The sequence below is a fragment of the Phalacrocorax carbo genome, chromosome 4, assembly GCF_963921805.1.
Source record: "Phalacrocorax carbo chromosome 4, bPhaCar2.1, whole genome shotgun sequence".
Lineage (NCBI taxonomy): Eukaryota > Metazoa > Chordata > Aves > Suliformes > Phalacrocoracidae > Phalacrocorax > Phalacrocorax carbo.
Window position 1 is genome coordinate 72,097,429 of NC_087516.1, and position 18,630 is coordinate 72,116,058.

An 18,630-nucleotide genomic window follows, 5' to 3' on the forward strand; every position below is an offset into this window, starting at 1 on the left:
TGGTTTGTAAGCAATTCATGCATCTTAAAAGAATAAGCACCTCAAATTTTGCCTCATCAGCAATCCCTGTGTTCATAACTGTCTTAAGCTAAAAACATTAAGCAAAGGTAACAATTGATAAAAATTTTAGAGTGCACCACTAAATGCTTCAATATTTTGATTTAGAAAGATTAGCCTATATAAATAATGCATCAAGAACAGTTTAAGTATTTTGCACAAAAGACACCCTTTCCATCGTTTATTGTTCTTTGAGACGCAGAACAGAAGCAGTATGCTTGAGGACAGCAGTGGAGAGAAAGTTCCTATCAATATATTTCAATAGCTCAGAATAACTTAGAGTGAAAGCAACCTACTACTCAAACTTTCTGGCAAGGCATATATTGGTCTTAACAGTAAATGAACCTTGCAAAGAACCTCAATTATTTATTTATAGACTTTCCAACATATGTCAATCGAAGTAAAGGACAACTGAAGAACACTAACTCCAGGAGTTTTGGCAGGCAACATCTCTAACTCTGTAACATTTGGATATGAAGAAATGCAGTGTAACTACAAAAGCCAAGAGCTTCTTCCTGCCTATTAACATTTGCTACCAAATGTACTTCCTATCTAAGAACTGAGAAGTGACATTTTCACCTAATGAAAAAGATGTTTAAGTCCTAATTCAGCTGCTCGGTTCAAAGAAACGTGTCTGAACAAGATTTGAGTATTGAACAAGAACTTATTCTGTCATGCAAGATTCAGGAATTCATAGTCCACAAATTTCAACGTGTAAGATAATAAAATGAATTATGTACTAAAGTAGAGAAGGCTTAGCAAATGTCTTATGGCAAAAATGGTCTTTATTTCTCCCTGCAGATTTAATCTTGCCACTTTCTGAGTAACTTTGAAGCAGCTCTGGACACCTCCAGCAGTCATTGACTCCTTTGACTCCTGAGACTACAGTATAATGGAGTATTAAGACACAAGTCAGTAATCTTTAGAAAAAAAAAAACCAAAACGTCAGAGGAAGTTAAAGTGAAATAGAACAAGAAAAAAAATCAGTCATCTGCCAAAATTGGGTAAGAGATAGCCAATGAAACTATTTCAGATCTGTTCTCCAGTTACCTGGTTTCCCATCCTGAAAGTAGCATTGCTCATTTTTATCAGCGGAAAACGGCTTTCGGTTTTGTGTCCCCTCTGAAATTGTATTATGGACAGTTGTGGTAGGAAGATGGAACAAACTGCACGTGGAAAGTCAGAGGTATCAGGGATGACAGCATTCTCTCTTCTAATTACCTATATACGCCTTTGTTCTGGAAGTTAATGCTGAAGGCTCATAAGCCAAGCTTACTTCAAACAACATGAATAGCAAAATATATTTATATTCAGAAACATGATATAGACTACTTTAAATCCTTTAAAAAAAGGGGGGGGCAGAACACAGAGAAATACTTTGAGGAAGTTTAGAAACTGAGAAACATTATGATTTGTATGATATATTTACCAGGAAATTACCAAATATTTTCACATATTTTCTTAGCCATTTTTCATATTTGTTGTTGAGGATTGCCATTTATCTTTATTTTTTGTTAGAGGCTTTCAAAGTACAATGGCAAAGAAGTATTTATTTGCATTTCATCAGGTGCAAACAATAAAACAGGTTTAGAACAAAGGTCCATGTGGCCTTGTGTCCTACCTCTGACTGGCCAGAATCGATGCCTAAAGAGGGTGTGAAAAAAGAAAGAAAACCAACCATAACACTTATTTCAGAAAACCTGCCCAGCTTTCCAAAACCTGTGTGGTAGCACCTCTTTTCTATGTGATAATGATGGTGATAATGCCTTCTTCTGTGGATTTGTTCAGGGTTTTTTTGAACCCCTGTAAAGCTTTTGCAGTCAAAACATATTGTGTAAGTAAATGCCAATCTGGTGTGAAGAAATACTTCACTCTCTTTAAACAAATTGGTTGTTTTATAAGCCTGTTGTTTGCTTTAAATCTGTTGTTTCATTTGATGTGCTTAGTACTTGGATTGTGATCACTTCACTGTCACTATTTTTTAAACAGTCATGTTTTAGAAACATGTATCGCACCCTATGTACCTTGATTGACTTACCCCCCCCCGCCAGGGTGAAAAGTCTTAGTCCAAATAGGCTCTCCTTGTGTGAAAGCAGCTCTGCACTTTGATAACCCTTATAATTCTTTCTATACACTTTTAATTTTCATTCTTCAAAATATAGGCTCTGGAGAGATGCCCAATATTCAAGCGTTATTATCTCATGGGAACTATTGGGTGGTTTCTGTTTCTGTATTTATTCCTTGACTAACATTCTTAAAATTCTGTTTGCTTCTGAGCTGATGCTTCCACACAGCTGTCAAACATACTGCCATTTCATCTTTGATAGGAACAGATAATTTAGAGCTCACCACTCTTTCTAAACTTAAAACTACTTTTCCACAAGAATATTACTTTGCATGTATCAATTTTGAATTTCATCTGCCATTTTATTGCCCTATCACTCAGTAATGGGACTCTTCACAATAAAACATCTTGTGTTTAGAATCTTAAGTACAATCTGCAGAGCCTCATCTGTAGCTTTGCTGGTAACTCCCTCTCCACATATGTTGTACAGCTCAGCTCTCAGACCACGTTACTGTGTGCCTCCAGTAGCAACCCCTGCCACGACAACTCATCATTTTCTACAAACTTCTTTTCTTGTAACACCCAGTTGCATGCAATCATCAGAGTAACCATCTTTATCCTTAGTTCTTTGAAAGTTTAGAGGATTTTTTTAAAGACCATTTGAGGACAAACTTTGCCAAACAGGTTTTGAAAGTTGATTGTAACAACCACAGCGTGCTTACCTGCGCAGGCAGTACCACATCACAGCCTTCTCACAGGTTTCTAGGAACTTGTAGAACCTTACTATTTTCTTACATATTTTTAGACGTAATATATGACTAAACTTAGCTGTGCTTCTAAGCTTGAAATTAATCTGAAGTGAGACATGATCCTAATTTTCATTGTAGAGACCCCATTGTAAGAGAGGTAATGTATCAAGAAACGCTTTCTCATTCTCACAGTTAAATAAAAAGCTTATTCTTCTACTTGCTCTAACATGATCCTCTAACTGAATATAATGTCTGTAATATAAAACACCTTACCTGGGTAAGTAAATTTTTAGAGGAATGTAATTTAATAGCCAAAAATGAACATGAGAATTGGAAGTAGTATCAAATCATTTTACAGGGAACAGTGTCCAGAGGCTGGACCCCATTTTAGATCATCTTTTCAACAATAGGCTCTTATTCTCCCCATTAATCTCAGGATATGTAATAATTTCCACACTATCAGTGAATTATTTATCAATTACCTAACTTGTTTCCGCTAGGAAACCCTGAACTAAACAAAACATTTCTTCACTCTGAAATTTTTGCAGTACTGAAATACTAGGTAAGAATGTAATGTTATTATTAACAGGGTTGTTACAGGCATGCTAGTGCCTCAAAATGAAAATATGCTATATTAGACAAACTCATATAGTCAGTCTTTCAGCAATACGCATTCTTTTTCTGGTCTGAAAAAAAAACTAAACCAATTTTCAAAGGTAATGCAAGCAGAGAAGACTAGCTCTGAGATTAAATAGGTACGTTAATTGGGAAATACCTAAGGTAAAAGGTGGTTAGGACTATTGGAACAGAGGAAATATAATAATGGGGAAAAGTGATAAGATAGTTTTCTCTTACAGTAAAGGATGAGAGAAGATTTATTGCTGGTAGCACATGACACGATCGTTTGGGAGGGAGAGAAGGAATTATCACGTCATAAAATGGATATCTCTATCGGGTCCATGATTTTTACTATCCAGTAAAGTTATATTGTGAACTTTTATGAGTAAACCCGGACTCATCTGTAAATTTTGTGTGACTGATTTATTATTTTCTGTTTAAAGAATAAGGTATCAAGGTTTTCCACAGCTTGGCACAAAAACCAGAGGAAAATCAATCTTCTTCAGCTCAGCATTTTGTTTTACACTGGTTCAAACATAAAGCCTCAGTAAATGCTCAGATTTTACACTCACTGGATCTGAAAGCAAGCCTACCACTTAAAAATACCAGATTTCATATGGTGGGAGATAAATTTCTGCATAAAAACATTTTTTGCCCAATGAAAATTAAGACTAATATTTTTCGAATAATCAGTAAGGATGATATGCACTTAGCAAAAGTTGTTGGGTGTTTCTATCTTTAAAAAATTACTTGAGCTTATTTTCAGAACAGCCGTGCAATAACAGGCTAATTACAACTTTCACTATTGATAGAGAGTTAGTACATCACCAGAGATACAAGATAAACTGCAAGGAAAAAGATTTTTAAAACACTTTCAACATTTTTAGAATTCAAGTTGTTTAAAATCATAGTAACAACCAAAACAATGAAACTGAAGTACATTATCATGATAATCTGAAAAAAGTAAGTTCCAAAGACATTGCTAGCAGTTACACCTCTATTATGAAAAACACAGCCCAGCTTACATGATTTCTTATTGCATGTATAGTTAAATGATACGACAGTCACACAGATTTTTATTATGGTTAATGGACATGCTGTAGTAGGAAATATCAAAATATATATATAAGGTATTATGACTTATTATTCATTGATTGGTTTATATACTGAAGGTACTGTAAAAGGTGAATTTAAAACAGTTTTCTAGCTACAGTAGCAGTAGATCTGCCTTCCTAACCAGCAAGTGCTCCATCATAGAAACCTTCCTGCCTGCTATCATGTTGTAAAAAAATTGATTCACTTCCAATTGAAGAACAGAGTTGTTTGAGGTGTCTGCCTAGTGATACAGAATTAATAAATAAGCAGCTATTCTAGATGGAATAGAATTTCTGCTTTCAATATAAATTAGTATGTTTCTAACAAACACTATGAAATAAAGCATGATTGCTTTTATTGTACATTGTGATAAATGTGGATTACAGAAAAGAAGTGGGGAGTTTAAAAAAATCACTTTAAATGTAAATATAATAGATTGTCAATAGGAAGTTTAAAGAGTTACCATCCTGTCCTGAGTGATTTACAGTTCTACACACTTCCTTTATCAGTCTATCAAGGTTTTATGTTTGTTTTGTTTCTGCTCTGCTTTGTTTAATTCATAAAACTGGAGCGGAATGGAAATCTGTAATCACATCCTAAGGCACTGTCTTCAGTACAAACAAAATGGTCAAAGAAACCAGTAACAACTGTCTTCCTTGCTTTCACAACAACGTAGTTAAAATTTATATTACGGGTATCACTTGTTCATTTATTTCGTCACAGGCAAAACACAGAACAGCCGTGTATGATAATTTGCCATACGGATGCAGCACCTCCATTCCACATGTGTGGACCAGTGGCACACAGGAAGATTACTGATGAAGCTGGCATCTCCTTTTTACTCTTTATTGTCAGTGAAAAAAGAATAAGGGCCTTTTTCCTAATAGCGATTTCAAATGTTTGAGATTAAGGTCAGATCTGAATAGTTGTGGTGTCTCATCTATCCCCCCAGAGCTGATTATAAAAACACCCAAGGGCGATCAGGCTATTGTAACTAGAAGTTAGGCATTGTAAGTGTCTTAATCACGGAGAACACCACTCATTATAAATCCGCTACATCTACCTGAGCTTTTGTATGTGTAAATGTGTGCATAGTTAGTCCCATGAAAAGACAACCTGATAGAAACCTCTCTCATTATAACATTTTCTGTTTTCTAGAAGCATGTTTTTACCACGGGCTTCACCAAAATGGGGATACTTTTAATCTAAACCCTGGCAATGAAGGCTTAGGCCGTTAGCTTCTAAAGGGCAGGAAACGAAGGTGGCAGAGTGACTATGCTACAGGTTGAACATTCTTCTATTTATTATTTATTATTGCCCTAGTGAGACCGCATTTGGAGTACTGTGTCCAGTTTTGGGCCCCCGAGTTTAAGAAGGATCGGGAACTGCTTGAGCAAGTCCAGCAGAGAGCTACCAAGATATTCAGGGGACTGGAGCATCTCCCTTATGAGGAAAGGCCAAGAGACCTGGGTTTGTTCAGCCTGGAGAAGAGAAGACTGAGGGGGGATCTTATCAAAGCTTATAAATATCTGAAGGGTGGGTGTCAGGACAATGGAACTGGACTCTTTTCAGTGGTGCCCAATGACAGGACAAGGGGCAATGGGCACAAGCTGGAACACAGGAAGTTCCACTTAAACATGAGAAAAAAAACCTTCCCTGTGCGGGTACCAGAGCAGGGGCACAGGCTCCCCAGGGAGGCTGTGGAATCTCCTTCCCTGGAGACATTCAAACCCCGCCTGGACGTGGTCCTGTGCCCCTGCTCTGGGTGTGCCTGCTCAACCAGGAAGGTTGGACAAAGTGATCTCCAGAGGTCCCTTCCAACCCCTGCCATTCTGTGATTCTGTGATTTAATCCCAAAATTATTGAATGACAAAGTTGGAAGCACACAAAGGAAGCAAAGACTACCAAGTAAACAAACAATATTTGCCCAGTTTCACAGACAAAAGCTTTGCAAAGTCTAGGAGTTGAATTAGAGGAACCTTGATCTAATTCCTCAAAATCAACACCATAACTGTTCTTAACTGTTTGCTTTTTAATTTTAAAATGGGAGTGAACAATTAGTAATTGCATTAGCTGAGCTGATTCCCAATTGCAAACTACCTATCTCATACTGCCATCACAAAAAATGTAACTATATCTAAGCTTTCTTTTGGGTGATATTTAGCTACCTGCAAGATTACTAACAGATGTTCAGCCACTCTTCGCCTGCCTGCCTTCCTCCCACAAGAACCAGCTCCATATCATGGCAGCTGTGCTTTCTTTGGTGGGTGCCTGATTTACAAAAGTACACTTGGAAGGAGAATCGGAGTCACATCATATCTCAGCATTTGTCAGTATAAATGACCAGGTGTTATAGACTACAGGAGAACTAAGTTATAAACCATTATTTTATCTGTATTGCAAAACAAGAATAATTCTAATGCCTGTGCAGTAGCACCAGCTACAAGGCACATATGAAAAAGAACAAACTTTGCAGTATTTATCCTAAAACAATCCCTCATTTTAAAATTTCTTGTTGTCTGCGAAATAGCAACCATGTTGTAATCCCTACACGGTATATTTGGTTTCTCAGTAAATAATCACGGCCACAGCATTATAAATCATTTACAGTATACAGTCTCACTTGAAGAGCCCCCAAAACAAACACTCAGAGTCTGTAAGAACTGTAAATCACCACTTCAGAGGAACGGCACATGTGGCAGCCAGGCCAACATCAGTCAGCCCCATTAATTATGGATTTATTTATTTATTTATTAGCATGTGTTCTTGAGAACTGAGCCAGCTCACACAGATTGTCTCCAGGGAAACAGTTACAAAATAAATACAGGACCAGCTTCATCCCTTGTAGAACTACGTTAAAATAACTGGGATAAGGCCAGCATTTTAGACCTTATCCTAATCAGCAGCACCTGCCTACCCATGAAATAGGCAGTTTGCCCTTTGCCTCTGTCCACCTACACTTTCAAAAATAGCATTGAGAACAGCATTAGGCAGTTGCCAACAATGGCATGGCATGTCTGATGATCTTAGAATAATCATTTGCTTGTTGTTGAAACATCATCTCCCAAAAGAAAAAAGGAAACGAGGTAGATGGCCATAAAAAAACAATTAGCACAGGGAAAGCATCTACCTTATCCACACAATGCTCAAGTTCCACACAGACACTGCTTTGCTAATAACTCACAGGAAAGAAAAAAAATGAAGCTTCGTCTGGAAATCCAGCTAACTCTAAAGTGTATTTCTAGTGGCAAAAATTAATCAATGTAAGTCAAAGGCACAGACCAACAATCTAGACACTCTCTCCTCTGATTTTCACTTTTAAAATAAATACTGATACACAAGTTATTCTGTTACTGTGTACATAGACTGATAATAGATTTATATACCTATACTAAACTCAAACACTCAAACCTCTGATAGGAAAAAAATAGCTTATTGTAGGGTGCTACAAAATCCTTATTCCCACAGCTGCTCAGCCAGTTACTCCTGCCTGATGGACTCAGGACACAAAACTCCCAACAAGTGCCATTGGGGTACTTGGTAGATCAAAACGTCTATGGCAACATGTCAAACCTAAAACTGAATGCCTTCCCTCAGAAAATGTGTTTCCCCTATAAGCAGAATGGTATCTACAAAAATGATTCCATCAGCACTTGAAATGCCTGCAACACCCCACCCACACACCCACAGGTTTGCCTTTCTGTGAACAAATGCTGTGCGCTTTTGTCAGCTGATTCTTACTTTAAAACCACAGCTTTGGACTGACTTCCACCACCGCTGCTAAGAACGATCTCTAGACTTTTAAAGATTTAAACCTATCAGCCAACAAGGAGTCTGACACACTTTCTACAGAGTTTGGGGCAGCATTGAATTCCTGTCACTGTGGGAAAATCTCAACTTTATTTACAGGCTGAATTTATCCAAACTGGAATCTGTAGTTTCCAGCTATTAGAACTTAAACATCTTTCTCTTATATGAACCTTTTGCTAAATTCATTGTTCAACACATGCTTTAAAATTGCATCTATACATATTTCATGTTAGTCCTTGTTTGTCGGGTTATTTTATTTAAGCTTGTTCAATTTTAGTTTATCTATTTTGAAAAGAGAAAACAGAAAAAATAATCATCATCTGCATCTGCTCAGAAAGTTATGCTTACAGTTACAAAGGCTAAATCTATAGCAATGTCACTCAACTAAGGGTGTTACTCCACAATTACAGGTGCAGAATGTGGGTCTACATCACAAAATCTGTTTGGTACAAACGGTGGTTGAGTTATCACTGAAAGTCAAATTACCAGTCAAAACTCTGGGCATTTCTGTGCACCTGTGAAAGCTTGTCACACTGAAGATAAGTGGTGCTGACACCTCTGCCTCTGTTTATACATACAGTCAATGACTGCACCATCCAGCCTCGTACAACACATTTAAACTTTCTTTCCTCCCTTCATTTGGGCATTCTCTGCTTGAGGCCCCCTGGATGAGCACAGGGGCTTCTGCTGCATCTGCGCTCATGTTTGCTGCTTAAGAAATGAAAGATAAGCTACAACTCATTCCTTGAATGATTGGTGTAGCTTTTACTACCTTTTTGTGTGTTACCTGAAACCAGGCAATCTGGAGATATATAGTGAAAAAAGCATCTTTGCTCATTTCTGACAAACCTTGCAGGGTTAATGTAACTGAGGTAGGTATTCCAGAATAAGGCAATTTAAAGAGGCTGGAATATAAATGAAAGACAGACTACCACACGTACTTTTACATTTCCAAGTTAGGAGTATATATTACCTTCAATTATCTTTCATTTTTATGCTTTTTTTAAATTTATATTGAGGTGGTCTGTCACATTCAGAGCCCAATACCTTTCTTTTGGCAGTCCTTGCATCAATTACCTGCCTTCATTTCACTATACATAGCATACCAGTATTTACTGGGGAACTTCAGGTCAAAATCTCTATGTTAGATAATAAATGCTTTAGAAATGTTTATTCTGAGGTGGGGCTTAAGGTTCCTTTGAGGGACATCCTTTAATTTTGTATTAGTACAGTGTACACTACAATAAAGGTGGGACTTTCATGGTTGGAATGTCAAAGTATAACCATTTTTAATGGGAGTTTACTTGCTATAATATCTTCCTCTTTTAAATACAGGTGTGTGATCTTTTCAAAGGTCACAGTCAACATCTTTTTTATTTTAAGTTTTTAATTCAGCAGGCTGTTGAACTATATCTGTTGATTCTATGAACGTGAGAACAAATATAATTGCCAAAAAGTTGCAAATACAGGAAAAGAGGCAGGAACCACAGTCACACTCAAAGGAAGGTGGATGTTACAGAACCATCTACAAAAATACAGTCAGTCATTTATAGACTGTTGACAACCTCTATGATTCTTTACCAGGAAGCTCCCTGCAGAGCTGCCTTGAAGTGTCAAGCAACAGGGCACTAGTCCATTCTGGAGCTGAGTTCTTCAAACAAAGAGGTCACTAAAGAAGACAGCCATAAACATGATTTATATGAAGCCATGTTTACATACAAATTGTGTTTATGGCTGTCTTCTATCAGTGGGCAATTCATGCCCTGTCTCCCGGTCTCCAACCTGATGCATTCACAGCACCAATTGCATTAAATTATGGTTGACTCTCATATTTTGGTCTGCACCTGGCTGTAAAATCACAATGGTAAGGAAAAGCTCTGATCGAATTTCTGAGCAGCAACCTTCTACAAACATAGGCACCTCCTAGGCAGCTCCTTCTTCGGTTATTACATAGCCCATCATTTCTGTCACCTGACCCTGGATAGGTTATGAGAGTTTGGTGGACTGAGCCTGGGCTGTTACCTGTCACATAACCTGGTGTAATGGCATCTCAGATGTCAATATTCAGCTAAGTCAAGCTGTCTGCATCACGTGGGACACAAAAGGCTCGGTCTTTTCATCAGCCACTCTCTCTTAATGGGTGAAAGAACACTTTCATCCATTCACGTGATTATTGTTTGAATCAAATAGGAATGAAAAAATCTGCACTTACTGTTGCATTACTTGACAAAATCCATGTGAAAGAAATTGCTTAAGAAACAATAGCCCATGTCCAAACACTGATTTAACGTTGTGATCCCTGAACTGGTTTCAGAGTGGAAGAGAAATCCATTAACGTAACATTACAGTACATTAACATAACAGAATGGGGCTCAACCACGACAAGAACATCAATTCATTTTTGTACTAAGTCCCATGAATTTCAGTCATAATTCTTTAAGTCATGGAAGGTCCACACAGCTGGAAATATATAATACTCTGCAAAAGATGTCCAGTCAAAAGCGTGAAAGAAAATACAAAATTCAGCCTCAAATTCTCACAGCAGAAATCTGCCTAGGAAGTAACTGCCCCTGGTGTCAGCTGTCCTGAGCGCAGATAATTGCAGTTGACCTCAACCTCCTCACAGACTACTTTGCTAGGTTGACATTTGCACCTCCCGAGAATAGACACACACCACTGAACTGATGCTGGATACTCATTCAGCTGTGTCAGTCCTGACTCTCTATACGTTACCTACAATATTCTCAGAGTGCACAGCTTAGAAAACCTTATCAGTTTCTTTGTGACTTTTTTGAGGAAAGAAATCCCTGTGCTTGTCTGCCTTAATGTCCTGATGACACAAGACACCAGCACACTTTCAGAGGTCTGTGTTGAGAGATCCAACACACCCTACTTCGCATACTCTTTTTTATGATTTAAGCTTACAAATTATTAATGTTATGGTTCTTGAAAAGCCATTCTGGGGTGTACACTTATTAAGATAGTATTAAAATGTACTGAAACACACTAACACAGCATGAAGAAATTCTCAGAGCTCTGTCTGAATGTAGATAAGACTGTACTGAAATAAAATCATACCATGTCCCACTTCAGTAAGATTAAAAAAAAAAATATCATTTCTGAGACATGTTATCTTTGGAAGGAAATAACTGTCGGCCAGCTAAAGCATGGCAGAATCAAGCACTAGAAATCAGCACTCCACATTAGTTTAGATGATCTAACTCAGGGTCTGCCACACTCACCCTAAATATGGAAATAGGTGTGGCTCCCTGTGGATCTTCACACATTTTTCCAGATACTCACACATTAATAACCTTACACCAGATTCACACAATTCCCTTTTTCCCTATACGCCTATAGATTACAAGATTACAGTACTAACACTAAGAATAAATTAAGCTCAGACTTCCTTTCCCTCCCTCTGGAAACAATGACTGCAGTGATTAGAAAAGAAATGGGAGTCTTGAAAGTAAGCATCAGTATCAGAACAGTTTAAAATACTAAACCAAAACCAGTATGCTAATTTATATACCTGCTTTTTCTGTAGCTTTTCTTGAAGTCTTGCTTTCTTTTAGATTTGAAAAGTCCCAAATCCTTAGAGACTGCCAACTCTACTCCCCATCAGAGTTCTCTAATAATTGACCTTTCTTCTTCTTCTGAGAATACGTAAAAAAATATATATATGTGCATGTATGTATACTATTTTAGGTGCAAACTGTCCTCAGCAGTAAATTCAGCATGGACAGTAAGACTGACCCCAGAAACAGGTTAACTACCGAGCTCTTTGATGCTTGATGCATGCCTGTGATGTAGCGTAACGTGTGATTGCTATGACCGTACCATAGGTACATCCTAAACTGACAATTTCCAGCTGATTCTACTTTCCCAATTCCAATCATAATTCTGGAGTTGCAGCTTCAGGAAGGGTAGTGATCCAGAGTTTGGGAGTTTGTTCCCTATCTGTTTGCTCATACATTGCTTGTCTAAAAGTAATTGTTCTGTATTCATCCTTCCTGAACACCTTAATCAACAAGGATGTATGCTAATCATATAGTTCAGTAAATTCTCTTCGCTGAGAAATCCTGCAGTCCTCATAAAATTGTCACTGATAACTATTTTTACTGTACTATAACCTTCCATACTATTCATAGAAAATATCAGCTCTATTCACTCCAGCATATCTACTGATGTTAAATAAATATAAAATATGTCTAAAAGTGAATTTACAAGTTTTTAAAAAGTGTTAATACATGTACATGAGAGGTTACAAGCATGTTACAGACATATGAATGATACAAGCTCCTGATAACACCTTTTGGGTGCTACAACAAATTATTAATTATTTCCTTACTAAAATATTGACCAATTATTGGCTAACCTTTCTAATTGTGTATCCTGAATACCAAGTATGACAAAAATATGACTGCATGCCACAAGTTCCTATATGCTGTTATTACTCCTTGAGTAAGTAGTTCCTCTGCATCATGCTGTTTCTCTGTTCAGTTTTAACACATGACTATTGGCCATTGTAATAATCATGGACCTGGATGCTGAGCTCTCTCTGGTAGTGGCCACCTCCAATTCTTGTCGTAGGAAATGAGTCATGAGGTTGTGAAACGTTTTACAAAGCAGGTGCAACATTTGAAGGAGATAAATGCAATTGCTGCCTTGTGTATGATACCACTGGAGTCTTATAAAAAGAGATAAGGGTACAGACAACTGTATGGATGCACAGTGATATCATAAAACAAACACAATTTTGATGACTTTTTAAGGAAACAGCTCTTTGTTTTCTGTCTTGCACCTTTACTAAAAAGGCAAGAAAACCAGAATTCTGCTGACAAACACCACAAACGAGCACCAGGCAAAAATAACTTTAAGAGTACAACAATTATAGAATCCTAGTATATCTCAAGTTGGAAGGGACCCATAAGAATCATCGAGTCCAACTCCCTGCTCCTCATAGGACTACCTAAAACTAAACCATATGACTAAGAGCATCATCCAGATGCTCCTTGAACTCTGATAGACAATGAAAAATGAAAAACTAAAGGAGAAGCAAACCGTTCCTTTGCCCCAAAGTATGCAAAATTTGTTTAAATGCTTCCCTGCTGAAGGTTACTAAGCAACATCAACCTCTGCCAGCCTGACCTCTGCTTCTTGCTCACAAGGCATTCCCAGTTGTTTTTTCTCTGCTTCTGAAATAACATCCCCTTTCCAGCAGCTTCCACTTGCAATCCAAAAATAAAAGCATAGCAAAGAAACAGGTTTAAAATGTCATCAAATTAAAATGTCTTCAAATGTCATTGTTTCTGAAAACATAAAACAGGAATTTTGGGAATTCCTTCCCCAAAAGTATGTGAACTTCATCCTGTAATTTACAGTCTATTCTGCTTCTAGACAACTTTAGGAATGAAAAGTTCCAACTGCCTTTGCATGTAGAGCCAGCTCTTGTTGCTCCCACCCAAGAGTCTGTCAAACAACCTTCAGAGTGTTGTCCGAGTACATCACCAACAATATCTAGACTCAGCCAACAGAAAAAGAGGAGGTGTAGGCAAACCCAAACACCATAGTGCATGACAAGCTGAAACAATACGGCTGGTATAACTCAACACCACCCTGCTGCTAGAAAATCGTAATACTGTGGAGATGACAAAAGCCCCAGGTTCGGTCATAGGTTTGGATTTCAAGTATATCTGTGTTTGATTATGCAGTATTTGTCAGTCTGATATGAAGTTAGGCAGTATTTGAACTGCCCAGATTCAGGGTGACAGCTCAACAGTTCAGTAGGTGGGGCTATTTTCTCCCTGAAGTCACATTCTGAGTCTATACCTCATTAAACTCACAGTCCCTTGTCAGGACACTCAGAATCTAAAAATGGCACCTTTGGCAAGAACAGCAGAATGAACCATTGGGTATGAAAATAGTCAGGAGCTTCCAGAAGATACTGACCTGCAGCAGCAGCTACCTAAGTTGTACTGTGAAGTACAACTCTACAAAGGACTTATTCCAGATGGTTTGAAGTGATTAAAAACAAGCACTCGTAATGGAAGAAAAAAAAAAAAAAAAAAAGGGGAGGAGAGTGACTTGCGCTTTTGGCACCTGTTTGCTTCCTGTGGTCTCCAAATGGAACCCCGTATTGTTTCTGCTAATCCATCTCTGAGCTGACAGAGGTGCAAGTTGTGAGCCACAGCTTGCATGCTGTGCTAGAGAATGGCAGAGCTCAATAAAAACAATTATTTCAAAGCCTATATCTCATCTATTATTAAACCTGTGAAAAGAGTTTTAATTTCCTGTGCAATTATATGGTGCAATGTCATATTTTAGGGAGGGGGAGAGGGGAAAAAGAGGGCTTGCTTTTGATCAAAAACCTGGTTTTCATATTTTATGGTTTGGATAGCTATGTACCTTGGGACCCAATCTGAAGCTCATATACTTCTCTTCAGTCAGAATTTGAGTTAAGTCCACTTAGCTATTTAATTATTCCATTTTTTCCTCATAAAGAAAGATAAATTATTAACATCTTGCAGCTTGGAACACCACAAGCAAATATTGCCTTTTTATCCACATGTAGATATCTTGCTAATGTGTAGAAGCAAGGGATGATTAATGCATTTTGCAATGAATTCGTACAATTACTTTGACTAATGCTTCCGTGTCATGTGTGACACAAATCAGATTCCCTATTATTATTATTTGTTTTCTACTTAGCAGTGATTATTAAACAATCCATAACAATGACCACTTTCCTTTAAAAATATAGCATCAATTTATATTCTTACTGGAGATAGACTCACAGCAAATGGATCTTTGGAAAAGGAAAAACAAACCAAAAAGACTCCTTGTTTAAACAGTTCCAGGGCTTCTTTGCATAGTGACAGAAGCAGAAAGCCCCAGCGGAGCTGGAGTCTCATCTGTGAGACTGAGGAAAAGAAGCAGCTTTTTACATTTAGACCTCTTGTAACCAGTCTCAGCTATGTGTGGTATCATTATGGAATTAAAATTCTTTTATTCTGCTCTTCTGTCTTAGAAAACATTTGGAATAAATATTTGAGAGAAAATTAGGATTTCCACCATTTACACAGGGACTGCATCTTTACACGCCTCAGCATTCAGCATCCAAATGTACTGTCACTTTGATTATAGACGAGATAATGAAATATTGAATAAATATTCATAGGAAGGGATTATGATACAAGGAAATGAAACCACTATGTACAAGGCAAAGTGAGAAATGATTACCTGTCTCAGATCAAGGAAGGTATAGCTGCAGGTCAAGTAAAGGAAGGGGAAGCTCACATTGTGCTCGTATCAGGTAGAAGACGAATCACTGCAGATCATTTATGAGGCCTTTAAAGAAATGAAACAGATCTAGTTTTAGAAAGCACTTACTAAAAGTATACAGAAGAACCTAAGGACACTTTTGTTATTTACAGACAGGGATGTACATAAACATGTATGAATATATACCTCTGTGTATATATATATTTATGTGAGAGAGAGATGCAGAGAGAGACTAGATCTAGAAATCAATCTCTTATTTGTTCCTTTCTTAAATAGAGTGGGGGGTTGTGATTTCCAAATGCATTTTCTAAAGCAGTACACACTCTGGAGAAAATCTGAGGTTCTGTGTAGCAAAACTGAATGCGCAAGCTAGCAAACTGCCAAACTGGTTCACGTGAACCAAAATATATGTACATATATGTATACACATACACATGGTGTGTCAAAACACCACTGCACTTTATGAATGGCAACAGGGACAGCATTTCCATGGATAGCATCAACATTTCCTTCTAGTCTGTTAACCATTCATACAGGGAACAGAAAAGAACACCAAAATAAAGAAAGAATAAAATGATTATTTTTTTATAAACAATCTCTGAAATACTTACTTCAAAATACAGTAAAGTTGAAGAACTCAATATTCATGGAGTAAGAGTTTTCCTGAGTTATCATGTGTAAGAGTAATCTAATGTATTATTCATCTGCTCTTACGAGAGGAAAAACATCCAGCAGATTATATGGTCAAATGGTCCTCTTAGAAACACCTGAGCAATCTGTGCTGTCTTTGAAGTTCACCTACATTATACATCACCATCTTCGATAGTCTTTAGAAGTATAACTGGTATCAGAGTTTCTCCATGAAGGTGGAATTTACTTAAATATTCTGTCTCAAATTTGCTGGTACAGCTCTCCTGTTTTCCACTGTTCCTGGCAGTTAACCTGTCTCCGCTTTCCTGTAACTGCGGTTTACCCTGAAAGTTGCATAAAACTGTTTGCCTGCCCCACCCAGTACAAGCATATGAGAAGGAATAGGACCCGGTCCACTTTCTTCCAGGTTCCCTACACTAGAAGAAGGGAAAAAAAAGGAGCAGAACTGATTTAATCTACTAAGACAACATGATTCTCACTGATATATATTCTCTTATCAGGCAGGGCTCTGACAAGGTGTAGAAGTCAGCACAATACTAGAGAACATTGTGCAAAAGTCAAAATGAATGAAGAAGAAACAATAAGGAAGGATTTAAGTCTTTCCCTTCAAATAATATAAAAATATGTTGCTTTTTCTGCTGTAGTATTCCGCAAGTTTGTCTTCATGCTATGATTTACACTTCTACAACTCAGTCCTGAAAACCTGTTTAACATTATTCTTCATTAAACTAATATGACAGAGGGTAGTTGAGCCTCTGCTATTTGGTGCTTTGGCTATATTCTTTTCTGCAGTGCCCACAACAAACAAGATGTTATTCAGTTATGAATTACTTTATTGATTGAATTAAATCGTACATGAATTTCTTGTACAATACACATGGTTTATCCTCGCTGTCATAAATTATTCCTTATTCTACTGAAAGGAGCTATTTAAAATTAGTAGGAACCTTACTTAATCACAGGGCTTCTTCTGGAAAATCACTATTACTGAGTAGCTGCTAGTAAAGCTCTCTCCTTAAAACAAACACTGAACAATTTATTGTGGCAAAGGTCTCCATTCATCAGGAACAAACATATACTTTCTAATTCCTTTCTTTAAAGATGACCACACTACCATGTGGCAACATTAATGGTGCAAGCCATTTGTTATTTATTGTAACTAACTGACATTACATTGTATTGTCTTGAAGTTCAGTGGTGCACGATGCAAACTAGTAGACCTGATTATTTAGGATCCATGCAGTACTAACTAATTGATAGCAAATGACATTACACATTTTAAAACATCTAAATAAATTTACAAACCTGGCCCAAAGGACATAAAACTTCATTTAAATTAAATTAAGTCAATCATTTTGGTCCATTGCTTGAAGAAATAAGTATAAATCACAAAAAAAATCTTACTGATACACCACAAGGACTGAACCTGAACTGACTTCTTATTGGAAATAACCTCCATGACTGGCTACAAATAAAAAAAAAAACAGGTTTCAAAACTTGTTATAAACTTATAGCTAACAAATCTAGCCTGATACCCAAGTTAATCAGAAAAGTATTGGAGACGTTTCCATTTACACTGCTCCTGTTATGTTCACATTTGTTAGCATTCAGAGAATGTTTTCATAAACGTAGAAATCTTTTCCATCTTAATACTTATATATAGATTTAAAAACTCCCTATATACAAAAATAGCATTATTAAGACAGGGGAAACAAATTTAGCTCAGCCTGCAGTCTGAATGTCTTGAACCAGGGTATGGATTTAATCCACCATAGAAGGTGATAATTCATGAAGTTCAGATAAACCTTCAGATAATATGATTCTCCAAACTTTAAAATATTCAGGAATTTTATGTGATCATTTTGTAGTCATCGCATATTGGTGAATTTATTCAAATTCTACAAACAGTACTTGATGTTGACTGATGTCTCTCCTTGCCATTGTGTCAAGCCATGTCTCTGCACACTACTGCTTCTTCAGAGGGCTGACATTAGCCTTGGCCCATTTGTAAAGAGGGGAAAATTAATCTATGCAGTGTTTTAGCTTCATGATTGTGCTTCTCATCACAAACAGCAGACTTTGTGACCCCTAAATGACAGTCTGAAGGACGTGACATAAAATGCTGTGAAGAAAAGCACTTGGTAACTGTGCCTGCTCAACGACTGAGAGTTACTGCATGATGGCGGTTTTGGCAGAAAGTTTTGTCTTGAATTTGCTGGACCAAATGTAAGGCAGTCACCTCTACTACCAAAATACGCATCGAAATGAGAAAAAGGCTCACACGTCTCTAATCATTGATGA

The 18,630-nt window shown here is 37.3% G+C and overlaps 1 long non-coding RNA gene across 1 annotated transcript in view; it reads right to left on the reverse strand.

Moving 5' to 3' along the window:
* Positions 1–18,630, reverse strand: part of LOC135313290 (uncharacterized) — a 163,489-nt gene that overhangs the window by 4,675 nt on the left and 140,184 nt on the right. The window contains exon 4 of the long non-coding RNA XR_010372909.1: positions 15,637–15,744. This is a non-coding gene — a long non-coding RNA (uncharacterized LOC135313290). The remainder of the gene's footprint in view (positions 1–15,636; positions 15,745–18,630) is intronic.